Consider the following 27,439-nt stretch of genomic DNA (forward strand, 5'->3'; position numbering starts at 1 on the left):
GAACACAAAGAAGTTTCTCAGAAAGCTTCTTTCTCTTTGTTATCGGAGCATATTTCCTTTGGCTCTATAGTCTTCAAAGAGATCCGAAATATCTGTTCTCAGATTCCACAGAAATAAGGCTAGCAAAGAGATCCACGAAATACAGATGTAACACTGTGAGATGAATTAACAGAACACTAAGCAGTTTCTCAGAAAGCTTCTTTCCAGATTTCATCTGAGGATATTTCCTTTTTCACCATAGCCCTCTAAGGGCTTGCAAATATCACTTTGCCAAGTCCACAAGAACTGTCTTAGTGAAAGGCTTCTTGAGGGGAAAAGTGTAACTCTGTGAGATGATTTCACAGAACACAAAGAAGTTTCTGAGAAAGCTTCTTTCTCTTTGTTTTCGGAGGATTTTTCCTTTGCCCCTATAATCTTCAAAGGGAACCGAAATATCTGTTCTCAGATTCCACAGAAATAAGGCTAGCAAAGAGATCCACGAAATAGAGAGGTAACTCTGTGAGATGAAATAACAGAACACTAAGGAGTTTCTCAGAAAGCTTCTTTCCAGATTTCATCTGAGGATATTTCCTTTTTCACCATAGCCCACTAGGGGCTTCCAAATATCACTTTGCCAATTCCACAAGAACTGTCTTAGCGAAAGGCTTCTTGAAGGGAACGCTGTAACTCTGTGAGCTGATTTTACAGAACACAAAGAAGTTTCTCAGGAAGCTTCTTTCTCTTTGTTATAGGAGAATATTTCCTTTGGCCCTATAGTCTTCAAAGGGATCCGAAATATCTGTTCTCAGATTCCACAGAAATAAGGCTAGCAAAGAGATCCAGGATATACAGATGTAACTCTTTGAGATGAATTAACAGAACACTAAGCAGTTTCCCAGAAAGCTTCTTTCCAGATTTCATCTGAGGATATTTCCTTTTTCACCATACCCCTCTATGGGCTTCCAAATATCACTTTGCCAATTCCACAAGAACTGTTTTAGCGAAAGGCTTCTTGAGGGGAAAGCTGTAACTCTGTGAGATGATTTCACAGAACACAAAGAAGTTTCTCAGAAAGCTTCTTTCTCTTTGTTATCGGAGGATATTTCCTTTGGCCCTATAGTCTTCAAAGGGATCCGAAATATCTGTTCTCAGATTCCACAGAAATAAGGCTAGCAAAGAGATCCACGAAATACAGATGTAACTCTGTGAGATTAATTAACAGAGCACTAAGCAGGTTCTCAGAAAGCTTCTTTCCAGATTTCATCTGAGGATATTTCCTTTTTCACCATAGCCCTCTAAGGGCTTCCAAATATCACTTTTCCAATTCCAGAAAAACTGTCTTAGCGAAAGGCTGCTTGAGGGGAATGCTGTAACTCTGTGAGATGATTTCACAGAACACAAAGAAGTTTCTCAGAAAGCTTCTTTGTCTTTGTTATCGGAGGATAGTTCCTTTGGCCCTATAGTCTTCAAAGGGATCCGAAATATCTGTTCTCAGATTCCACAGAAATAAGGCTGGCAAAGAGATCCACGAAATACAGATGTAACTCTGTGAGATGAATTAACAGTACACTAAGCAGTTTCTCAGAAAGCTTCTTTCCAGATTTCATCTGAGGATATTTCCTTTTTCACCGTAGCCCTCTATGGGCTTCCAAATATCACTTTGCCAATTCCACAAGAACTGTCTTAGCGAAAGGCTTCTTGAGTGTAAAGCTGTAACTCTGTGAGATGATTTCACAGAACACAAAGAATTTTCTCAGAAAGCTTCTTTCTCTTTGTTATCGGAGGATATTTCATTTGGCCCTATAGTCTTCAAAGGGATCCGAAATATCTGTTCTCAGGTTCCACAGAAATAACGCTAGCAAAGAGATCCACGAAATACAGATGTAACTCTGTGAGATGAAATAACAGAACACTAAGCAGTTTCTCAGAAAGCTTCTTTCCAGATTTCATCTGAGGATATTTCCTTTTTCACCTTAGCCTTCTATGGGCTTCCAAATATCACTTTGCCAATTCCACAAGAACTGTCTTAGCTAAAGGCTTCTTGAGGGGAAAGCTGTAACTCTATGAGATGATTTCACAGAACACAAAGAAGTTTCTCAGAAAGCTTCTTTCTCTTTGTTATCGGAGGATTTTTCCTTTGCCCCTATAGTCTTCAAAGGGATCCGAAATATCTGTTCTCAGATTCCACAGAAATAAGGCTAGCAAAGGGATCCACGAAATACAGAGGTAACTCTCTGAGATGAAATAACAGAACACTAAGCAGTTTCTCAGATAGCTTCTTTCCAGATTTCATCTGAGGATATTTCCTTTTTTACCATAGCCCTCTAGGGGCTTCCAAATATCACTTTGCCAATTCCACAAGACCTGTCTTAGCGAAAGGCTTCTTGAAGGGAAAGCTGTAACTCTGTGAGATGATTACACAGAACACCAGGAAGTTTCTCAGAAAGCTTCTTTCTCTTTGTTATCGGAGGATATTTCCTTTGGCCCTATAGTCTTCAAAGGGATCCGAAATATCTGTTCTCAGATTCCACAGAAATAAGGCTAGCAAAGAGATCCACGAAATACAGATGTAACTCTGTGAGATGAATTAACAGAACACTAAGCAGTTTCTCAGAAAGCTTCTTTCCAGATTTCATCGAGGATATTTCCTTTTTCACCATAGCCCTCTATGGGCTTCCAAATATCACTTTGCCAATTCCACAAGAACTGTGTTAGTGAAAGGCTTCTTGAGGGGAAAGCTGTAACCCTGTGAGATGATTTCACAGAACACAAAGAAGTTTCTAAGAAAGCTTCTTTCTCTTTGTTATCGGAGGATATATCTTTGGCCCTATAGTCTTCAAAGGGATCCGAAATATCTGTTCTCAGATTCCACAGAAATAAGGCTAGCAAAGAGATCCACGAAATACAGATGTAACTCTGTGAGATGAAATAACAGAACACTAAGCAGTTTCTCAGAAAGCTTCTTTCCAGATTTCATCTGAGGATATTTCCTTTTTCACCATAGCCCTCTTTGGGCTTCCAAATATCACTTTGCCAATTAAACAAGAACTGTCTTAGCTAAAGGCTTCTTGAGGGGAAAGCTGTAACTCTGTGAGATGATTTCACAGAACACAAAGAAGTTTCTCAGAAAACTTCTTTCTCTTTGTTATCGGAGGATATTTCCTTTGGCCCTATAGTCTTCAAAGGGATCCGAAATATCTGTTCTCAGATTCCTCAGAAATAAGGCTAGGAAAGAGATCCAGGAAATACAGATGTAACTTTGTGAGATGAATTAACAGAACACTAAGCAGTTTCCCAGAAAGCTTCTTTCCATTTTTCATCTGAGGATATTTCCTTTTTCACCATAGCCCTCTATGGGCTTCCAAATATCACTTTTCCAATTCCACAAGAACTGTCTTAGTGAAAGGATTCTTGAGTTGAAAGCTGTAACTTTCTGAGATGATTTCACAGAACACAAAGAAGTATCTCAGAAAGCTTCTTTCTCTTTGTAATCGGAGGATATTACCTTGGCCCTATAGTCTTCAAAGGGATCCGAAATATCTGTTCTCAGATTCCACAGAAATAAGGCTAGCAAAGAGATCCAAGAAATACAGATGTAACTCTGTGAGATGAATTAACAGAACACTAAGCAGTTTCTCAGAAAGCTTCTTTCCAGTTTTCATCTGAGGATATTTCCTTTTTCACCATACCCCCCTATGGGCTTCCAAATATCACTTTGCCAATTCCACAAGAACTGTCTTAGCGAAAGGCTTCTTGAGGGGAAAGCTGTTACTCTGTGAGATGATTTCTCAGAACAGAAAGAAGTTTCTCAGAAAGCTTCTTTCTCTTTGTTATCGGAGGATATTTGCTTTGGCCCTATAGTCTTCAAAGAGATCCGAAATATCTGTTCTCAGATTCCACAGAAATAAAGCTAGCAAAGAGATCCACGCAATACAGATGTAACTCTGTGAGATGAATTAACAGAACACTCAGCAGTTTCTCAGAAAGCTTCTTTCCAGATTTCATCTGAGGATATTTCCTTTTTCACAATAGCCCTCTATGGGCTTCCAAATATCACTTTGCCAATTCTAGAAAAACTGTCTTAGCGAAAGGCTTCTTGAGGGGAAAGCTGTAACTCTGTGAGATGATTTCACAGAACACAAAGAAGTTTCTCAGAAAGCTTCATTCTCTTTGTTATCGGAGGATATTTCCTTTGGCCCTATAGTCTTCAAAGGGATCCGAAATATCTGTTCTCAGATTCCACAGAAATAAGGCTAGCAAAGAGATCCACGAAATACAGATGTAACTCTGTGAGATGAATTAACAGAACACTAAGCAGTTTCTCAGAAAGCTTCTTTCCAGATTTCATCTGAGTATATTTCCTTTTTCACCATAGCCCTCTATTGAATTCCAAATATCACTTTTCCAATTCCACAAGAACTGTTTAGCGAAAGGCTTCTTGAGGGGAAAGCTGTAACTCTGTGGGATGATTTCACAGAACACAAAGAAGTTTCTCAGAAAGCTTCTTTCTCTTTGTTATCGGAGGATTTTTCCTTTGGCCCAATACTATTCAAAGGGATCTGAAATATCTGTTCTCAGATTCCACAGAAATAAGGCTAGCAAAGAGATCCACGCAATACAGATGTAACTCTGTGAGATGAATTAACAGAACACTAAGCAGTTTCTCAGAAAGCTTCTTTCCAGATTTCATCTGAGGATATTTCCTTTTTCACCATAGCCCTCTAAGGGCTTCCAAATATCACTTTGCCAATTCCACAAGAACTGTCTTAGTGAAAGGCTTCTTGAGGGGAATGCTGTAACTCTGTGAGATGATTTCACAGAACACAAAGAAGTTTCTCAGAAAGCTTCTTTCTCTTTGTTATCGAAGGATTTTTCTTTTGGCCCTATTGTCTTCAAAGGGATCGGAAATATCTGCTCTCAGATTCCAAAGAAATAAGGCTAGCAAAGAGATCCAAGAAATACAGATGTAACTCTGTGAGATGAATTAACCGAACACTAAGCAGTTTCTCAGAAAGCTTCTTTCCAGATTTCATCTGAGGATATTTCCTTTTTCACCATAGCCCTCTATGGGCTTCTAAAAATCACTTTGCCAATTCCACAAGAACTGTCTTAGCGAAAGGCTTCTTGAGGGGAAAGCTGTAACTCTGTGAGATGATTTCACAGAACACAAAGAAGTTTCTCAGAAAGCTTCATTCTCTTTGTTATCGGAGGATATTTCCTTTGGCCCTATAGTCTTCAAAGGGATCCGAAATATCTGTTCTCAGATTCCACAGAAATAAGGCTAGCAAAGAGATCCACGAAATACAGATGTAACTCGGTGAGATGAATTAACAGAACACTAAGCAGTTTCTCAGAAAGCTTCTTTCCAGATTTCATCTGAGGATATTTCCTTTTTCACCATAGCCCTCTATGGAATTCCAAATATCACTTTTCCAATTCCACAAGAACTGTCTCAGCGAAAGGCTTCTTCAGGGGAAAGCTGTAACTCTGTGGGATGATTTCACAGAACACAAAGAAGTTTCTCAGAAAGCTTCTTTCTCTTTGTTATCGGAGGATTTTTCCTTTGGCCCTATACTATTCAAAGGGATCGGAAATATCTGTTCTCAGATTCCACAGAAATAAGGCTAGCAAAGAGATCCAAGAAATACAGATGTAACTCTGTGAGATAAATTAACAGAACACTAAGCAGTTTCTCAGAAAGCTTCTTTCCAGATTTCATCTGAAGATATTTCCTTTTTCACCATAGCCCTCTATGGGCTTCCAAATATCACTTTGCCAATTCCACAAGAACTGTCTTAGCGAAAGACTTCTTGAGGGGAAAGCTGTAACTCTGTGAGAAGATTTCACAGAACACAAAGAAGTTTCTCAGAAAGCTTCTTTCTCTTTGATTTCGGAGGATATTTCCTTTGGCCCTATAGTCTTCAAAGGGATCCGAAGTATCTGTTCTCAGATTCCACAGAAATAAGGCTAGCAAAGAGATCCACGAAATACAGATGTAACTCTGTGAGATGAATTAACAGAACACTAAGCAGTTTCTCAGAAAGCTTCTTTCCAGATTTCATCTGAGTATATTTCCTTTTTCACCATAGCCCTCTATTGAATTCCAAATATCACTTTTCCAATTCCACAAGAACTGTTTAGCGAAAGGCTTCTTGAGGGGAAAGCTGTAACTCTGTGGGATGATTTCACAGAACACAAAGAAGTTTCTCAGAAAGCTTCTTTCTCTTTGTTATCGGAGGATTTTTCCTTTGGCCCAATACTATTCAAAGGGATCTGAAATATCTGTTCTCAGATTCCACAGAAATAAGGCTAGCAAAGAGATCCACGCAATACAGATGTAACTCTGTGAGATGAATTAACAGAACACTAAGCAGTTTCTCAGAAAGCTTCTTTCCAGATTTCATCTGAGGATATTTCCTTTTTCACCATAGCCCTCTAAGGGCTTCCAAATATCACTTTGCCAATTCCACAAGAACTGTCTTAGTGAAAGGCTTCTTGAGGGGAATGCTGTAACTCTGTGAGATGATTTCACAGAACACAAAGAAGTTTCTCAGAAAGCTTCTTTCTCTTTGTTATCGAAGGATTTTTCTTTTGGCCCTATTGTCTTCAAAGGGATCGGAAATATCTGCTCTCAGATTCCAAAGAAATAAGGCTAGCAAAGAGATCCAAGAAATACAGATGTAACTCTGTGAGATGAATTAACCGAACACTAAGCAGTTTCTCAGAAAGCTTCTTTCCAGATTTCATCTGAGGATATTTCCTTTTTCACCATAGCCCTCTATGGGCTTCTAAAAATCACTTTGCCAATTCCACAAGAACTGTCTTAGCGAAAGGCTTCTTGAGGGGAAAGCTGTAACTCTGTGAGATGATTTCACAGAACAGAAAGAAGTTTCTCAGAAAGCTTCATTCTCTTTGTTATCGGAGGATATTTCCTTTGGCCCTATAGTCTTCAAAGGGATCCGAAATATCTGTTCTCAGATTCCACAGAAATAAGGCTAGCAAAGAGATCCACGAAATACAGATGTAACTCTGTTAGATGAATTAACAGAACACTAAGCAGTTTCTCAGAAAGCTTCTTTCCAGATTTCATCTGAGGATATTTCCTTTTTCACCATAGCCCTCTATGGAATTCCAAATATCACTTTTCCAATTCCACAAGAACTGTCTTAGCGAAAGGCTTCTTGAGGGGAAAGCTGTAACTCTGTGGGATGATTTCACAGAACACAAAGAAGTTTCTCAGAAAGCTTCTTTCTCTTTGTTATCGGAGGATTTTTCCTTTGGCCCAATACTATTCAAAGGGATCTGAAATATCTGTTCTCAGATTCCACAGAAATAAGGCTAGCAAAGAGATCCACGAAATACAGATGTAACTCTGTGAGATGAATTCACAGAACACTAAGCAGTTTCTCAGAAAGCTTCTTTCCAGATTTCATCTGAGGATATTTCCTTTTTCACCATAGCCCTCTATGGGCTTCCAAATATCACTTTGCCAATTCCAGAAAAACTGTCTTAGCGAAAGGCTTCTTGAGGGGAAAGCTGTAACTCTGTGAGATGATTTCACAGAACACAAAGAAGTTTCTCAGAAAGCTTCTTTCTCTTTGTTATCGGAGGATATTTCCTTTGGCCCTATAGTCTTCAAAGGGATCCGAAATATCTGTTCTCAGATTCCACAGAAATAAGGCTAGCAAAGAGATCCACGAAATACAGATGTAACTCTGTGAGATGAATTAACAGAACACTAAGCAGTTTCTCAGAAAGCTTCTTTCCTGATTTCATCTGATTATATTTCCTTTTTCACAATAGCCCTCTATGGGCTTCCAAATATCACTTTGCCAATTCCACAAGAACTGTCTTAGCGAAATGCTTCTTGAGGGGAAAGCTGTAACTCTGCGAGATGATTTCACAGAACACAAAGAAGTTTCTCAGAAAGCTTCTTTCTCTTTGTTATCGGAAGATATTTCCTTTGGCCCTATAGTCTTCTAAGGGATCCGAAATATCTCTTCTCAGATTCCACAGAAAAAAGGCTAGCAAAGAGATCCACGAAATACAGATGGAACTCTGTGAGATGAAATAACAGAGCACTAAGCAGTTTCTCAGAAAGCTTCTGTCCAGATTTCATCTGAGGATATTTCCTTTTTCACCATACCCCTCTATGGGCATCCAAATATCACTTTGCCAATTCCACAAGAACTGTCTTAGCGAAAGGCTTCTTCAGGGGAAATCTGTAATTCTGTGAGATGATTTCACAGAACACAAAGAAGTTTCTCAGAAAGCTTCTTTCTCTTTGTTATCGAAGGATTTTTCTTTTGGCCCTATAGTCTTCAAAGGGATCGGAAATATCTGCTCTCAGATTCCAAAGAAATAAGGCTAGCAAAGAGATCCAAGAAATACAGCTGTAACTCTGTGAGATGAATTAACCGAACACTAAGCAGTTTCTCAGAAAGCTTCTTTCCAGATTTCATCTGAGGATATTTCCTTTTTCACCATAGCCCTCTATGGGCTTCCAAATATCACTTTGCCAATTCCACAAGAACTGTCTTAGCGAAAGGCTTCTTGAGGGGAAAGCTGTAACTCTGTGAGACGATTTCACAGAACACAAAGAAGTTTCTCAGAAAGCTTCATTCTCTTTGTTATCGGAGGATATTTCCTTTGGCCCTATAGTCTTCAAAGGGATCCGAAATATCTGTTCTCAGATTCCACAGAAATAAGGCTAGCAAAGAGATCCACGAAATACAGATGTAACTCGGTGAGATGAATTAACAGAACACTAAGCAGTTTCTCAGAAAGCTTCTTTCCAGATTTCATCTGAGGATATTTCCTTTTTCACCATAGCCCTCTATGGAATTCCAAATATCACTTTTCCAATTCCACAAGAACTGTCTCAGCGAAAGGCTTCTTCAGGGGAAAGCTGTAACTCTGTGGGATGATTTCACAGAACACAAAGAAGTTTCTCAGAAAGCTTCTTTCTCTTTGTTATCGGAGGATTCTTCCTTTGGCCCTATACTATTCAAAGGGATCGGAAATATCTGTTCTCAGATTCCACAGAAATAAGGCTAGCAAAGAGATCCAAGAAATACAGATGTAACTCTGTGAGATAAATTAACAGAACACTAAGCAGTTTCTCAGAAAGCTTCTTTCCAGATTTCATCTGAAGATATTTCCTTTTTCACCATAGCCCTCTATGGGCTTCCAAATATCACTTTGCCAATTCCACAAGAACTGTCTTAGCGAAAGGCTTCTTGAGGGGAAAGCTGTAACTCTGTGAGAAGATTTCACAGAACACAAAGAAGTTTCTCAGAAAGCTTCTTTCTCTTTGATTTCGGAGGATATTTCCTTTGGCCCTATAGTCTTCAAAGGGATCCGAAGTATCTGTTCTCAGATTCCACAGAAATAAGGCTAGCAAAGAGATGCAGGAAATACAGATGTAACTCTGTGAGTGGAAGTCAGAGAACACTAAGCGGTTTCTCAGAAAGCTTCTTTCAAGATTTCATCTGAGGATATTTCCTTTTTCACCATAGCCCTCTCTGGGCTTCCAAATATCACTTTGCCAATTCCACAAGAACTGTCTTAGCGAAAGGCTTCTTGAGGGGAAAGCTGTAAATCTGTGAGATAATTTCACAGAACACAAAGAAGTTTCTCAGAAAGCTTCTTTCTCTTTGTTATCGGAGGATATTTCCTTTGGCCCTACAGTCTTCAAAGGGATCCGAAATATCTGTTCTCAGATTCCACAGAAATAAGGCTAGCAAAGAGATCCACGAAATACAGATGTAACTCTGTGAGATGAAATAACAGAACACTAATCAGTTTCTCAGAAAGCATCTTTCCAGTTTTCATCTGAGGATATTTCCTTTTTCATCATATCCCTCTATGGGCTTCCGAATATCACTTTGCCAATTCCACAAGAACTGTCTTAGCGAAAGGCTTCTTGAGGGGAAAGCTGTAACTCTGTGGGATGATTTCACAGAACACAAAGAAGTTTCTCAGACAGCTTCTTTCTTTTTGTTATCGGAGGATTTTTCCTTTGCCCCTATAGTCTTCAAAGAGATCCGAAATATCTGTTCTCAGATTCCACAGAAATAAGGCTAGCAAAGAGATCCACGAAATACAGATGTAACTCTGTGAGATGAATTAACAGAACACTAAGCAGTTTCTCAGAAAGCTTCTTTCCAGATTTCATCTGAGGATATTTCCTTTTTCACCGTAGCCCTCTATGGGCTTCCATATATCACTTTGCCAATTCCACAAGAACTGTCTTAGCGAAAGGCTTCTTGAGGGGAAAGATGTAAATCTGTGAGATGATTTCACAGAACACAAAGAAGTTTCTCAGAAAGCTTCATTCTCTTTGTTATCGGAGGATATATCCTTTGGCCCTATAGTCTTCAAAGGGATCCGAAATATCTGTTCTCAGATTCCACAGAAATAAGGCTAGCAAAGAGATCCACGAAATACAGATGTAACTCTGTGAGATGAATTATCAGAACACTAAGCAGTGTCTCAGAAAGCTTCTTTCCACTTTTCATCTGAGGATATTTCTTTTTTCACCATAGCCCTCTATGGGCTTCCGAATGTCACTTTGCCAATTCCACAAGAACTGTCTTAGCGAAAGGCTTCTTGAGGGGAAAGCTGTATCTCTGTGAGATGACTTCACAGAACACAAAGAAGTTTCTCAGAAAGCTTCTTTCTCTTTGTTATCGGAGGATATTTCCTTTGGCCCAATAGTCTTCAAAGGGATCCGAAATATCTGTTCTCAGATTCCACAGAAATAAGGCTAGCAAAGAGATCCAGGAAATACAGGTGTAACTCTGTGAGTGGAAGTCAGAGAACACTAAGCGGTTTCTCAGAAAGCTTCTTTCCAGATTTCATCTGAGGATATTTCCTTTTTCACCATAGCACTCTATGGGCTTCCAAATATCACTTTGCCAATTCCACAAGAACTGTCTTAGCGAAAGGCTTCTTGAGGGGAAAGCTGTAAATCTGTGAGATGATTTCACAAAACACAAAGAAGTTTCTCAGAAAGCTTCTTTGTCTTTGCTATCGGAGGATATTTCCTTTGGCCCTATAGTCTTCAAAAGGATCTGAAATATCTGTTCTCAGATTCCACAGAAATAAGGCTAGCAAAGAGATCCACGAAATACAGATGTAACACTGTGAGATGAATTATCAGAACACTAAGCAGTTTCTCAGAAAGCTTCTTTCCAGTTTTCATCTGAGGATATTTCCTTTTTCACCATAGCCCTCTATTGGCTTCCGAATATCACTTTGCCAATTCCACAAGAACTGTCTTAGCGAAAGGCTTCATGAGAGGAAAGCTGTAACTCTGTGAGATGATTTCACAGAACACAAAGAAGTTTCTCAGAAAGCTTCTTTCTCTTTGTTATCGGAGGATATTACTTTGGCCCTATAGTCTTCAAAGGGATCCGAAATATCTGTTCTCAGATTCCACAGAAATAAGGCTACCAAAGAAATCCACGAAATACAGATGTAACCCTGTGAGATGAATTAACAGAACACTAAGCAGTTTCTCAGAAAGCTTCTTTCCTGTTTTCATCTGAGGATATTTCCTTTTTCACCATACCCCCCTATGGGCTTCCAAATATCACTTTGCCAATTCCACAAGAACTGTCTTAGCGAAAGGCTTCTTGAGGGGAAAGCTGTTACTCTGTGAGATGATTTCACAGAACACAAAGAAGTTTCTCAGAAAGCTTCTTTCTCTTTGTTATCGGAGGATATTTGCTTTGGCCCTATAGTCTTCAAAGAGATCCGAAATATCTGTTCTCAGATTCCACAGAAATAAAGCTAGCAAAGAGATCCACGAAATACAGATGTAACTCTGTGAGATGAATTAACAGAACACTAAGCAGTTTCTCAGAAATCTTCTTTCCAGATTTCATCAGAGGATATTTCCTTTTTCACCATAGCCCTCTATGGGCTTCCAAATATCACTTTGCCAATTCCAGAAGAACTGTCTTAGCGAAAGGCTTCTTGATGGGAAAGCTGTAACTCTGTGAGATGAATTCAAAGAACACAAAGAAGTATCTCAGAAAGCTTCTTTCTCTTTGTTATCGGAGGATATTTCCTTTGGCTCTATAATCTTCAAAGAGATCCGAAATATCTGTTCTCAGATTCCACAGAAATAAGGCTAGCAAAGAGATCCACGAAATACAGATGTAACTCTGTGAGATGAATTAAGAGAACACTAAGCAGTTTCTCAGAAAGCTTCTTTCCAGATTTCATCTGAGGATATTTCCTTTTTCACCATAGCCCTCTAAGGGCTTCCAAATATCACTTTGCCAATTCCACAAGAACTGTCTTAGTGAAAGTCTTCTTGAGGGGAAAGCTGTAACTCTGTGAGATGATTTCACAGCACACAAAGAAGTTTCTCAGAAAGCTTCTCTCCTTTGTTATCGCAGGATATTTCTTTGCCCCTATAGTCTTCAAAGGGATCTGAAATATCTGTTCTCAGATTCCACAGAAATAAGGCTAGCAAACAGATCCACGAAATACAGATGTAACTCTGTGAGATGAAATAACAGAACACTAAGCAGTTTCTCGGAAAGCTTCTTTCCAGATTTCATCTGAGGATATTTCCTTTTTCACCATAGCCTTCTATGGGCTTCCAAATATCACTTTGCCAATTCCACAAGAACTGTCTCAGCGAAAGGCTTCTTGATGGGAAAGCTGTTACTCTGTGAGATGATTTCATAGAACACAAAGAAGTTTCTCAGAAAGCTTCTTTCTCTTTGTTATCGGAGGATATTTGCCTTGGCCCTATAGTCTTCAAAGGGATCCGAAATATCTGTTCTCAGATTCCACAGAAATAAAGCTAGCAAAGAGATCCACGCAATACAGATGTAACTCTGTGAGATGAATTAACAGAACACTAAGCAGTTTCTCAGAAAGCTTCTTTCCAGATTTCATCTGAGGATATTTCCTTTTTCACCATAGCCCTCTATGGGCTTCCAAATATCACTTTGCCAATTCTAGAAAAACTGTCTTAGCGAAAGGCTTCTTGAGGGGAAAGCTGTAACTCTGTGAGATGATTTCACAGAACACAAAGAAGTTTCTCAGAAAGCTTCTTTCTCTTTGTTATCGGAGGATATTTCCTTTGGCCCTATAGTCTTCAAAGGGATCCGAAATATCTGTTCTCAGATTCCACAGAAATAAGGCTAGCAAAGAGTTCCACGAAATACAGATGTAACTCTGTGAGATGAATTAACAGTACACTAAGCAGTTTCTCAGAAAGCTTCTTTCCTGATTTCATCTGATTATATTTCCTTTTTCACCATAGCCCTCTATGGGCTTCCAAATATCACTTTGCCAATTCCACAAGAACTGTCTTAGCGAAATGCTTCTTGGGGGGAAAGCTGTAACTCTGCGAGATGATTTCACAGAACACAAAGAAGTTTCTCAGAAAGCTTCTTTCTCTTTGTTATCGGAGGATATTTCCTTTGGCCCTATAGTCTTCTAAGGGATCCGAAATATCTGTTCTCAGATTCCACAGAAATAAGGCTAGCAAACAGATCCACAAAATACAGATGTAACTCTGTGAGATGAAATAACAGAGCACTAAGCAGTTTCTCAGAAAGCTTCTTTCCAGATTTCATCCGAGGATATTTCCTTTTTCACCATACCCCTCTATGGGCATCAAAATATCACTTTGCCAATTCCACAAGAACTGTCTTAGCGAAAGGCTTCTTCAGGGGAAAGCTGTAACTCTGTGAGATGATTTCACAGAACACAAAGAAGTTTCTCAGAAAGCTTCTTTCTCTTTGTTATCGAAGGATTTTTCTTTTGGCCCTATTGTCTTCAAAGGGATCGGAAATATCTGCTCTCAGATTCCAAAGAAATAAGGCTAGCAAAGAGATACAAGAAATACAGATGTAACTCTGTGAGATGAATTAACCGAACACTAAGCAGTTTCTCAGAAAGCTTCTTTCCAGATTTCATCTGAGGATATTTCCTTTTTCACCATTGCCCTCTATGGGCTTCTAACAATCACTTTGCCAATTCCACAAGAACTGTCTTAGCGAAAGGCTTCTTGAGGGGAAAGCTGTAACTCTGTGAGATGATTTCACAGAACACAAAGAAGTTTCTCAGAAAGCTTCATTCTCTTTGTTATCGGAGGATATTTCCTTTGGCCCTATAATCTTCAAAGGGATCCGAAATATCTGTTCTCAGATTCCACAGAAATAAGGCTAGCAAAGAGATCCACGAAATACAGATGTAACTCTGTTAGATGAATTAACAGAACACTAAGCAGTTTCTCAGAAAGCTTCTTTCCAGATTTCATCTGAGGATATTTCCTTTTTCACCATAGCCCTCTATGGAATTCCAAATATCACTTTTCCAATTCCACAAGAACTGTCTTAGCGAAAGGCTTCTTGAGGGGAAAGCTGTAACTCTGTGGGATGATTTCACAGAACACAAAGAAGTTTCTCAGAAAGCTTCTTTCTCTTTGTTATCGGAGGATTTTTCCTTTGGCCCAATACTATTCAAAGGGATCTGAAATATCTGTTCTCAGATTCCACAGAAATAAGGCTAGCAAAGAGATCCACGCAATACAGATGTAACTCTGTGAGATGAATTAACAGAACACTAAGCAGTTTCTCAGAAAGCTTCTTTCCAGATTTCATCTGAGGATATTTCCTTTTTCACCATAGCCCTCTATGGGCTTCCAAATATCACTTTGCCAATTCCAGAAAAACTGTCTTAGCGAAAGGCTTCTTGAGGGGAAAGCTGTAACTCTGTGAGATGATTTCACAGAACACAAAGAAGTTTCTCAGAAAGCTTCTTTCTCTTTGTTATCGGAGGATATTTCCTTTGACCCTATAGTCTTCAAAGGGATCCGAAATATCTGTTCTCAGATTCCACAGAAATAAGGCTAGCAAAGAGATCCACGAAATACAGATGTAACTCTGTGAGATGAATTAACAGTACACTAAGCAGTTTCTCAGAAAGCTTCTTTCCTGATTTCATCTGATTATATTTCCTTTTTCACCATAGCCCTCTATGGGCTTCCAAATATCACTTTGCCAATTCCACAAGAACTGTCTTAGCGAAATGCTTCTTGAGGGGAAAGCTGTAACTCTGCGAGATGATTTCACAGAACACAAAGAAGTTTCTCAGAAAGTTTCTTTCTCTTTGTTATCGGAAGATATTTCCTTTGGCTCTATAGTCTTCTAAGGGATCCGAAATATCTCTTCTCAGATTCCACAGAAAAAAAGGCTAGCAAAGAGATCCACGAAATACAGATGGAACTCTGTGAGATGAAATAACAGAGCACTAAGCAGTTTCTCAGAAAGCTTCTGTCCAGATTTCATCTGAGGATATTTCCTTTTTCACCATACCCCTCTATGGGCATCCAAATATCACTTTGCCAATTCCACAAGACCTGTCTTAGCGAAAGGCTTCTTCAGGGGAAAGCTGTAACTCTGTGGGATGATTTCACAGAACACAAAGAAGTTTCTCAGAAAGCTTCTTTCTCTTTGTTATCGAAGGATTTTTCTTTTGGCCCTATAGTCTTCAAAGGGATCGGAAATATCAGCTCTCAGATTCCAAAGAAATAAGGCTAGCAAAGAGATCCAAGAAATACAGATGTAACTCTGTGAGATGAATTAACCGAACACTAAGCAGTTTCTCAGAAAGCTTCTTTCCAGATTTCATCTGAGGATATTTCCTTTTTCACCATAGCCCTCTATGGGCTTCCAAATATCACTTTGCCAATTCCACAAGAACTGTCTTAGCGAAAGGCTTCTTGAGGGGAAAGCTGTAACTCTGTGAGACGATTTCACAGAACACAAAGAAGTTTCTCAGAAAGCTTCATTCTCTTTGTTATCGGAGGATATTTCCTTTGGACCTATAGTCTTCAAAGGGATCCGAAATATCTGCTCTCAGATTCCACAGAAATAAGGCTAGCAAAGAGATCCACGAAATACAGATGTAACTCTGTGAGATGAATTAACCGAACACTAAGCAGTTTCTCAGAAAGCTTCTTTCCAGATTTCATCTGAGGATATTTCCTTTTTCACCATAGCCCTCTATGGAATTCCAAATATCACTTTTCCAATTCCAGAAGAACTGTCTCAGCGAAAGGCTTCTTCAGGGGAAAGCTGTAACTCTGTGGGATGATTTCACAGAACACAAAGAAGTTTCTCAGAAAGCTTCTTTCTCTTTGTTATCGGAGGATTTTTCCTTTGGCCCTATACTATTCAAAGGGATCGGAAATATCTGTTCTCAGATTCCACAGAAATAAGGCTAGCAAAGAGATCCAAGAAATACAGATGTAACTCTGTGAGATAAATTAACAGAAGACTAAGCAGTTTCTCAGAAAGCTTCTTTCCAGATTTCATCTGAGGATATTTCCTTTCTCACCATAGCCCTCTATGGGCTTCCAAATATCACTTTGCCAATTCCACAAGAACTGTCTTAGCGAAAGACTTCTTGAGGGGAAAGCTGTAACTCTGTGAGAAGATTTCACAGAACACAAAGAAGTTTCTCAGAAAGCTTCTTTCTCTTTGATTTCGGAGGATATTTCCTTTGGCCCTATAGTCTTCAAAGGGATCCGAACTATCTGTTCTCAGATTCCACAGAAATAAGGCTAGCAAAGAGATGCAGGAAATACAGATGTAACTCTGTGAGTGGAAGTCAGAGAACACTAAGCGGTTTCTCAGAAAGCTTCTTTCCAGATTTCATCTGAGGATATTTCCTTTTTCACCATAGCCCTCTCTGGGCTTCCAAATATCACTTTGCCAATTCCACAAGAACTGTCTTAGCGAAAGGCTTCTTGAGGGGAAAGCTGTAAATCTGTGAGATAATTTCACAGAACACAAAGAAGTTTCTCAGAAAGCTTCTTTCTCTTTGTTATCGGAGGATATTTCCTTTGGCCCTACAGTCTTCAAAGGGATCCGAAATATCTGTTCTCAGATTCCACAGAAATAAGGCTAGCAAAGAGATCCACGAAATACAGATGTAACTCTGTGAGATGAAATAACAGAACACTAAGCAGTTTCTCAGAAAGCATCTTTCCAGTTTTCATCTGAGGATATTTCCTTTTTCATCATATCCCTCTATGGGCTTCCGAATATCACTTTGCCAATTCCACAAGAACTGTCTTAGCGAAAGGCTTCTTGAGGGGAAAGCTGTTACTCTCTGAGATGATTTCACACAACACAAAGAAGTTTCTCAGAAAGCTTCTTTCTCTTTGTTATCGGAGGATATTTGCCTTGGCCCTATAGTCTTCAAAGGGATCCGAAATATCTGTTCTCAGATTCCACAGAAATAAAGCTAGCAAAGAGATCCACGCAATACAGATGTAACTCGGTGAGATGAATTAACAGAACACTAAGCAGTTTCTCAGAAAGCTTCTTTCCAGATTTCATCTGAGGATATTTCCTTTTTCACCATAGCCCTCTATGGGCTTCCAAATATCACTTTGCCAATTCTAGAAAAACTGTCTTAGCGAAAGGCTTCTTGAGGGGAAAGCTGTAACTCTGTGAGATGATTTCACAGAACACAAAGAAGTTTCTCAGAAAGCTTCTTTCTCTTTGTTATCGGAGGATATTTCCTTTGGCCCTATAGTCTTCAAAGGGATCCGAAATATCTGTTCTCAGATTCCACAGAAATAAGGCTAGCAAAGAGATCCACGAAATACAGATGTAACTCTGTGAGATGAATTAACAGTACACTAAGCAGTTTCTCAGAAAGCTTCTTTCCTGATTTCATCTGATTATATTTCCTTTTTCACCATAGCCCTCTATGGGCTTCCAAATATCACTTTGCCAATTCCACAAGAACTGTCTTAGCGAAATGCTTCTTGGGGGGAAAGCTGTAACTCTGCGAGATGATTTCACAGAACACAAAGAAGTTTCTCAGAAAGCTTCTTTCTCTTTGTTATCGGAGGATATTTCCTTTGGCCCTATAGTCTTCTAAGGGATCCGAAATATCTGTTCTCAGATTCCACAGAAATAAGGCTAGCAAAGAGATCCACGAAATACAGATGTAACTCTGTGAGATGAAATAACAGAGCACTAAGCAGTTTCTCAGAAAGCTTCTTTCCAGATTTCATCCGAGGATATTTCCTTTTTCACCATACCCCTCTATGGGCATCAAAATATCACTTTGCCAATTCCACAAGAACTGTCTTAGCGAAAGGCTTCTTCAGGGGAAAGCTGTAACTCTGTGAGATGATTTCACAGAACACAAAGAAGTTTCTTAGAAAGCTTCTTTCTCTTTGTTATCGAAGGATTTTTCTTTTGGCCCTATTGTCTTCAAAGGGATCGGAAATATCTGCTCTCAGATTCCAAAGAAATAAGGCTAGCAAAGAGATCCAAGAAATACAGATGTAACTCTGTGAGATGAATTAACCGAACACTAAGCAGTTTCTCAGAAAGCTTCTTTCCAGATTTCATCTGAGGATATTTCCTTTTTCACCATTGCCCTCTATGGGCTTCTAACAATCACTTTGCCAATTCCACAAGAACTGTCTTAGCGAAAGGCTTCTTGAGGGGAAAGCTGTAACTCTGTGAGATGATTTCACAGAACACAAAGAAGTTTCTCAGAAAGCTTCATTCTCTTTGTTATCGGAGGATATTTCCTTTGGCCCTATAGTCTTCAAAGGGATCCGAAATATCTGTTCTCAGATTCCACAGAAATAAGGCTAGCAAAGAGATCCACGAAATACAGATGTAACTCTGTTAGATGAATTAACAGAACACTAAGCAGTTTCTCAGAAAGCTTCTTTCCAGATTTCATCTGAGGATATTTCCTTTTTCACCATAGCCCTCTATGGAATTCCAAATATCACTTTTCCAATTCCACAAGAACTGTCTTAGCGAAAGGCTTCTTGAGGGGAAAGCTGTAACTCTGTGGGATGATTTCACAGAACACAAAGAAGTTTCTCAGAAAGCTTCTTTCTCTTTGTTATCGGAGGATTTTTCCTTTGGCCCAATACTATTCAAAGGGATCTGAAATATCTGTTCTCAGATTCCACAGAAATAAGGCTAGCAAAGAGATCCACGCAATACAGATGTAACTCTGTGAGATGAATTAACAGAACACTAAGCAGTTTCTCCAAAAGCTTCCTTCCAGATTTCATCTGATGATATTTCCTTTTTCACCATAGCCCTCTATGGGCTTCCAAATATCACTTTGCCAATTCCAGAAAAACTGTCTTAGCGAAAGGCTTCTTGAGGGGAAAGCTGTAACTCTGTGAGATGATTTCACAGAACACAAAGAAGTTTCTCAGAAAGCTTCTTTCTCTTTGTTATCGGAGGATATTTCCTTTGGCCCTATAGTCTTCAAAGGGATCCGAAATATCTGTTCTCAGATTCCACAGAAATAAGGCTAGCAAAGAGATCCACGAAATACAGATGTAACTCTGTGAGATGAATTAACAGTACACTAAGCAGTTTCTCAGAAAGCTTCTTTCCTGATTTCATCTGATTATATTTCCTTTTTCACCATAGCCCTCTATGGGCTTCCAAATATCACTTTGCCAATTCCACAAGAACTGTCTTAGCGAAATGCTTCTTGAGGGGAAAGCTGTAACTCTGCGAGACGATTTCACAGAACACAAAGAAGTTTCTCAGAAAGCTTCATTCTCTTTGTTATCGGAGGATATTTCCTTTCGCCCTATAGTCTTCAAAGGGATCCGAAATATCTGCTCTCAGATTCCACAGAAATAAGGCTAGCAAAGAGATCCACGAAATACAGATGTAACTCTGTGAGATGTATTATCAGAACACTAAGCAGTTTCTCAGAAAGCTTCTTTCCACTTTTCATCTGAGGATATTTCCTTTTTCACCATAGCCCTCTACGGGCTTCCGAATATCACTTTGCCAATTCCACAAGAACTGTCTTAGCGAAAGGCTTCTTGAGGGGAAAGCTGTAACTCTGTGAGATAACTTCACGGAACACAAAGAAGTTTCTCAGAAAGCTTCTTTCTCTTTGTTATCGGAGGATATTTCCTTTGGCCCAATAGTCTTCAAAGGGATCCGAAATATCTGTTCTCAGATTCCACAGAAATAAGGCTAGCAAAGATATCCAGGAAATACAGATGTAACTCTGTGAGTGGAAGTCACAGAACACTAAGCGGTTTCTCAGAAAGCTTCTTTCCAGATTTCATCTGAGGATATTTCCTTTTTCACCATAGCACTCTATGGGCTTCCAAATATCACTTTGCCAATTCCACAAGAACTGTCTTAGCGAAAGGCTTCTTGAGGGGAAAGCTGTAAATCTGTGAGATGATTTCACAAAACACAAAGAAGTTTCTCATAAAGCTTCTTTGTCTTTGCTATCGGATGATATTTCCTTTGGCCCTATAGTCTTCAAAAGGATCCGAAATATCTGTTCTCAGATTCCACAGAAATAAGGCTAGCAAAGAGATCCACGAAATACAGATGTAACACTGTGAGATGAATTATCAGAACACTAAGCAGTTTCTCAGAAAGCTTCTTTCCAGTTTTCATCTGAGGATATTTCCTTTTTCACCATAGCCCTCTATTGGCTTCCGAATATCACTTTGCCAATTCCACAAGAACTGTCTTAGCGAAAGGCTTCTTGAGAGGAAAGCTGTAACTCTGTGAGATGATTTCACAGAACACAAAGAAGTTTCTCAGAAAGCTTCTTTCTCTTTGTTATCGGAGGATATTTCCTTTGGCCCAGTAGTCTTCAAAGGGATCCGAAATATCTGTTCTCAGATTCCACAGAAATAAGGCTAGCAAAGAGATCCACTAAATACAGATGTAACTCTGTGAGATGAATTAACAGAACACTAAGCAGTTTCTCAGAAAGCTTCTTTCCAGATTTCATCTGAGGATATTTCCTTTCTCACCATAGCCCTCTATAGACTTCCAAATATCACTTTGCCAATTCCACAAGAACTGTCTTAGCGAAAGGCTTCTTGAGGGTAAAGCTGTAACTCTGTGAGATGATTTCACAGAACACAAAGAAGTTTCTCAGAAAGCTTCTTTCTCTTTGTTATCGGAGGATTTTTCCTTTGGCCCTATAGTCTTCAAAGGGATCGGAAATATCTGTTCTCAGATTCCACAGAAATAAGGCTAGCAAAGAGATCCACGAAATACAGATGTAACTCTGTGAGATGAATTATCAGAACACTAAGCAGTTTCTCAGAAAGCTTCTTTCCACTTTTCATCTGAGGATATTTCCTTTTTCACCATAGCCCTCTATGGGCTTCCGAATATCACTTTGCCAATTCCACAAGAACTGTCTTAGCGAAAGGCTTCTTGAGGGGAAAGCTGTAACTCTGTGAGATGACTTCACAGAACACAAAGAAGTTTCTCAGAAAGCTTCTTTCTCTTTGTTATCGGAGGATATTTCCTTTGGCCCAATAGTCTTCAAAGGGATCCGAAATATCTGTTCTCAGATTCCACAGAAATAAGGCTAGCAAAGACATCCAGGAAATACAGATGTAACTCTGTGAGTGGAAGTCAGAGAACACTAAGCGGTTTCTCAGAAAGCTTCATTCCAGATTTCATCGGAGGATATTTCCTTTTTCACCATAGCACTCTAAGGGCTTCCAAATATCACTTTGCCATTCCACAAGAACTGTCTTAGCGAAATGCTTCTTGGGGGGAAAGCTGTAACTCTGCGAGATGATTTCACAGAACACAAAGAAGTATCTCAGAAAGCTTCTTTCTCTTTGTTATCGGAGGATATTTCCTTTGGCCCTATAGTCTTCTAAGGGATCCGAAATATCTGTTCTCAGATTCCACAGAAATAAGGCTAGCAAAGAGATCCACGAAATACAGATGTAACTCTGTGAGATGAAATAACAGAGCACTAAGCAGTTTCTCAGAAAGCTTCTTTCCAGATTTCATCCGAGGATATTTCCTTTTTCACCATACCCCTCTATGGGCATTCAAATATCACTTTGCCAATTCCACAAGAACTGTCTTAGCGAAAGGCTTCTTCAGGGGAAAGCTGTAACTCTGTGAGATGATTTCACAGAACACAAAGAAGTTTCTCAGAAAGCTTCTTTCTCTTTGTTATCGAAGGATTTTTCTTTTGGCCCTATAGTCTCCAAAAGGGATCGGAAATATCTGCTCTCAGATTCCAAAGAAATAAGGCTAGCAAAGAGATCCAAGAAATACAGATGTAACTCTGTGAGATGAATTAACCGAACACTAAGCAGTTTCTCAGAAAGCTTCTTTCCAGATTTCATCTGAGGATATTTCCTTTTTCACCATAGCCCTCTATGGGCTTCCAAAAATCACTTTGCCAATTCCACAAGAACTGTCTTAGCGAAAGGCTTCTTGAGGGGAAAGCTGTAACTCTGTGAGATGATTTCACAGAACACAAAGAAGTTTCTCAGAAAGCTTCATTCTCTTTGTTATCGGAGGATATTTCCTTTGGCCCTATAGTCTTCAAAGGGATCCGAAATATCTGTTCTCAGATTCCACAGAAATAAGGCTAGCAAAGAGATCCACGAAATACAGTTGTAACTCTGTGAGATGAATTAACAGAACACTAAGCAGTTTCTCAGAAAGCTTCTTTCCAGATTTCATCTGAGGATATTTACTTTTTCACCATAGACCTCTATGGAATTCCAAATATCACTTTTCCAATTCCACAAGAACTGTCTTAGCGAAAGGCTTCTTGAGGGGAAAGCTGTAACTCTGTGGGATGATTTCACAGAACACAAAGAAGTTTCTCAGAAAGCTTCTTTCTCTTTGTTATCGGAGGATTTTTCTTTGGCCCAATACTATTCAAAGGGATCTGAAATATCTGTTCTCAGATTCCACAGAAATAAGGCTAGCAAAGAGATCCACGCAATACAGATGTAACTCTGTGAGATGAATTAACAGAACACTAAGCAGTTTCTCAGAAAGCTTCTTTCCAGATTTCATCGGAGGATATTTCCTTTTTCACCATAGCCCTCTATGGGCTTCCAAATATCACTTTGCCAATTCCACAAGAACTGTCTTAGCGAAAGGCTTCTTGAGGGGAAAGCTGTAACTCTGTGAGATGATTTCACAGAACACAAAGAAGTTTCTCAGAAAGCTTCTTTCTCTTTGTTATCGGAGGATATTTCCTTTGGCCCTATAGTCTTCAAAGGGATCCGAAATATCTGTTCTCAGATTCCACAGAAATAAGGTTAGCAAAGAGATCCACGAAATACAGATGTAACTCTGTGAGATGAATTAACAGTACCCTAAGCAGTTTCTCAGAAAGCTTCTTTCCTGATTTCATCTGATTATATTTCCTTTTTCACCATAGCCCTCTATGGGCTTCCAAATATCACTTTGCCAATTCCACAAGAACTGTCTTAGCGAAATGCTTCTTGAGGGGAAAGCTGTAACTCTGCGAGATGATTTCACAGAACACAAAGAAGTTTCTCAGAAAGCTTCTTTCTCTTTGTTATCGGAAGGTATTTCCTTTGGCCCTATGGCCTTCTAAGGGATCCGAAATATCTGTTCTCAGATTCCACAGAAATAAGGCTAGCAAAGAGATCCACCAAATACAGATGGAACTCTGTGAGATGAAATAACAGAGCACTAAGCAGTTTCTCAGAAAGCTTCTGTCCAGATTTCATCTGAGGATATTTCCTTTTTCACCATACCCCTCTTTGGGCATCCAAAATCACTTTGCAAATTCCACAAGAACTGTCTTAGCGAAAGTCTTCTTCAGGGGAAGGCTGTAACTCTGTGAGATGATTTCACAGAACACAAAGAAGTTTCTCAGAAAGCTTCTTTCTCTTTGTTATCGAAGGATTTTTCTTTTGGCCCTATAGTCTTCAAAGGGATCCGAAATATCTGCTCTCAGATTCCAAAGAAATAAGGCTAGCAAAGAGATCCAAGAAATACAGATGTAACTCTGTGAGATGAATTAACAGAACACTAAGCAGTTTCTCAGAAAGCTTCTTTCCAGATTTCATCTGAGGATATTTCCTTTTTCACCATAGCCCTCTATGGGCTTCCAAATATCACTTTGCCAATTCCACAAGAACTGTCTTAGCGAAAGACTTCTTGAGGGGAAAGCTGTAACTCTGTGAGAAGATTTCACAGAACACAAAGAAGTTTCTCAGAAAGCTTCTTTCTCTTTGATTTCGGAGGATATTTCCTTTGGCCCTATAGTCTTCAAAGGGATCCGAACTATCTGTTCTCAGATTCCACAGAAATAAGGCTAGCAAAGAGATGCAGGAAATACAGATGTAACTCTGTGAGTGGAAGTCAGAGAACACTAAGCGGTTTCTCAGAGGGCTTCTTTCCAGATTTCATCTGAGGATATTTCCTTTTTCACCATAGCCCTCTCTGGGCTTCCAAATATCACTTTGCCAATTCCACAAGAACTGTCTTAGCGAAAGACTTCTTGAGGGGAAAGCTGTAAATCTGTGAGATAATTTCACAGAACACAAAGAAGTTTCTCAGAAAGCTTCTTTCTCTTTGTTATCGGAGGATATTTCCTTTGGCCCTACAGTCTTCAAAGGGATCCGAAATATCTCTTCTCAGATTCCACAGAAATAAGGCTAGCAAAGAGATCCACGAAATACAGATGTAACTCTGTGAGATGAAATAACAGAACACTAAGCAGTTTCTCAGAAAGCATCTTTCCAGTTTTCATCTGAGGATATTTCCTTTTTCATCATATCCCTCTATGGGCTTCCGAATATCACTTTGCCAATTCCACAAGAACTGTCTTAGCTAAAGGCTTCTTGAGGGGAAAGCTGTAACTCTGTGGGATGATTTCACAGAACACAAAGAAGTTTCTCAGAAAGCTTCTTTCTTTTTGTTATCGGAGGATTTTTCCTTTGCCCCTATACTCTTCAAAGAGATCCGAAATATCTGTTCTCAGATTCCACAGAAATAAGGCTAGCAAAGAGATCCACGAAATACAGATGTAACTCTGTGAGATGAATTAACAGAACACTAAGCAGTTTCTCAGAAAGCTTCTTTCCAGATTTCATCTGAGGATATTTCCTTTTTCACCATAGCCCTCTATTGGCTTCCGAATATCACTTTGCCAATTCCACAAGAACTGTCTTAGCGAAAGGCTTCTTGAGAGGAAAGCTGTAACTCTGTGAGATGATTTCACAGAACACAAAGAAGTTTCTCAGAAAGCTTCTTTCTCTTTGTTATCGGAGGATATTTCCTTTGGCCCAGTAGTCTTCAAAGGGATCCGAAATATCTGTTCTCAGATTCCACAGAAATAAGGCTAGCAAAGAGATCCACGAAATACAGATGTAACTCTGTGAGATGAATTAAGAGAACACTAAGCAGTTTCTCAGAAAGCTTCTTTCCAGATTTCATCTGAGGATATTTCCTTTTTCACCATAGCCCTCTATGGGCTTCCATATATCACTTTGCCAATTCCACAAGAACTGTCTTAGCGAAAGGCTTCTTGAGGGGAAAGATGTAAATCTGTGAGATGATTTCACAGAACACAAAGAAGTTTCTCAGAAAACTTCATTCTCTTTGTTATCGGAGGATATATCCTTTGGCCCTATAGTCTTCAAAGGGATCCCAAATATCTGTTCTCAGATTCCACAGAAATAAGGCTAGCAAAGAGATCCACGAAATACAGATGTAACTCTGTGAGATGAATTATCAGAACACTAAGCAGTTTCTCAGAAAGCTTCTTTCCACTTTTCATCTGAGGATATTTCCTTTTTCACCATAGCCCTCTATGGGCTTCCGAATATCACTTTGCCAATTCCACAAGAACTGTCTTAGCGAAAGGCTTCTTGAGGGGAAAGCTGTAACTCTGTGAGATGACTTCACAGAACACAAAGAAGTTTCACAGAAAGCTTCTTTCTCTTTGTTATCGGAGGATATTTCCTTTGGCCCAATAGTCTTCAAAGGGATACGAAATATCTGTTCTCAGATTCCACAGAAATAAGGCTAGCAAAGAGATCCAGGAAATACAGATGTAACTCTGTGAGTGGAAGTCAGAGAACACTAAGCGGTTTCTCAGAAAGCTTCTTTCCAGATTTCATCTGAGGATATTTCCTTTTTCACCATAGCACTCTAAGGGCTTCCAAATATCACTTTGCCAATTCCACAAGAACTGTCTTAGCGAAATGCTTCTTGGGGGGAAAGCTGTAACTCTGCGAGATGATTTCACAGAACACAAAGAAGTATCTCAGAAAGCTTCTTTCTCTTTGTTATCGGAGGATATTTCCTTTGGCCCTATAGTCTTCTAAGGGATCCGAAATATCTGTTCTCAGATTCCACAGAAATAAGGCTAGCAAAGAGATCCACGAAATACAGATGTAACTCTGTGAGATGAAATAACAGAGCACTAAGCAGTTTCTCAGAAAGCTTCTTTCCAGATTTCATCCGAGGATATTTCCTTTTTCACCATACCCCTCTATGGGCATCCAAATATCACTTTGCCAATTCCACAAGAACTGTCTTAGCGAAAGGCTTCTTCAGGGGAAAGCTGTAACTCTGTGAGATGATTTCACAGAACACAAAGAAGTTTCTCAGAAAGCTTCTTTCTCTTTGTTATCGAAGGATTTTTCTTTTGGCCCTATAGTCTCCAAAAGGGATCGGAAATATCTGCTCTCAGATTCCAAAGAAATAAGGCTAGCAAAGAGATCCAAGAAATACAGATGTAACTCTGTGAGATGAATTAACCGAACACTAAGCAGTTTCTCAGAAAGCTTCTTTCCAGATTTCATCTGAGGATATTTCCTTTTTCACCATAGCCCTCTATGGGCTTCCAAAAATCACTTTGCCAATTCCACAAGAACTGTCTTAGCGAAAGGCTTCTTGAGAGGAAAGCTGTAACTCTGTGAGATGATTTCACAGAACACAAAGAAGTTTCTCAGAAAGCTTCATTCTGTTTGTTATCGGAGGATATTTCCTTTGGCCCTATAGTCTTCAAAGGGATCCGAAATATCTGTTCTCAGATTCCACAGAAATAAGGCTAGCAAAGAGATCCACGAAATACAGTTGTAACTCTGTGAGATGAATTAACAGAACACTAAGCAGTTTCTCAGAAAGCTTCTTTCCAGATTTCATCTGAGGATATTTACTTTTTCACCATAGACCTCTATGGAATTCCAAATATCACTTTTCCAATTCCACAAGAACTGTCTTAGCGAAAGGCTTCTTGAGGGGAAAGCTGTAACTCTGTGGGATGATTTCACAGAACACAAAGAAGTTTCTCAGAAAGCTTCTTTCTCTTTGTTATCGGAGGATTTTTCTTTGGCCCAATACTATTCAAAGGGATCTGAAATATCTGTTCTCAGATTCCACAGAAATAAGGCTAGCAAAGAGATCCACGCAATACAGATGTAACTCTGTGAGATGAATTAACAGAACACTAAGCAGTTTCTCAGAAAGCTTCTTTCCAGATTTCATCGGAGGATATTTCCTTTTTCACCATAGCCCTCTATGGGCTTCCAAATATCACTTTGCCAATTCCACAAGAACTGTCTTAGCGAAAGGCTTCTTGAGGGGAAAGCTGTAACTCTGTGAGATGATTTCACAGAACACAA

This window comes from Macaca fascicularis, chromosome 5 (genome assembly GCF_037993035.2).
Source record: "Macaca fascicularis isolate 582-1 chromosome 5, T2T-MFA8v1.1".
NCBI lineage: Eukaryota > Metazoa > Chordata > Mammalia > Primates > Cercopithecidae > Macaca > Macaca fascicularis.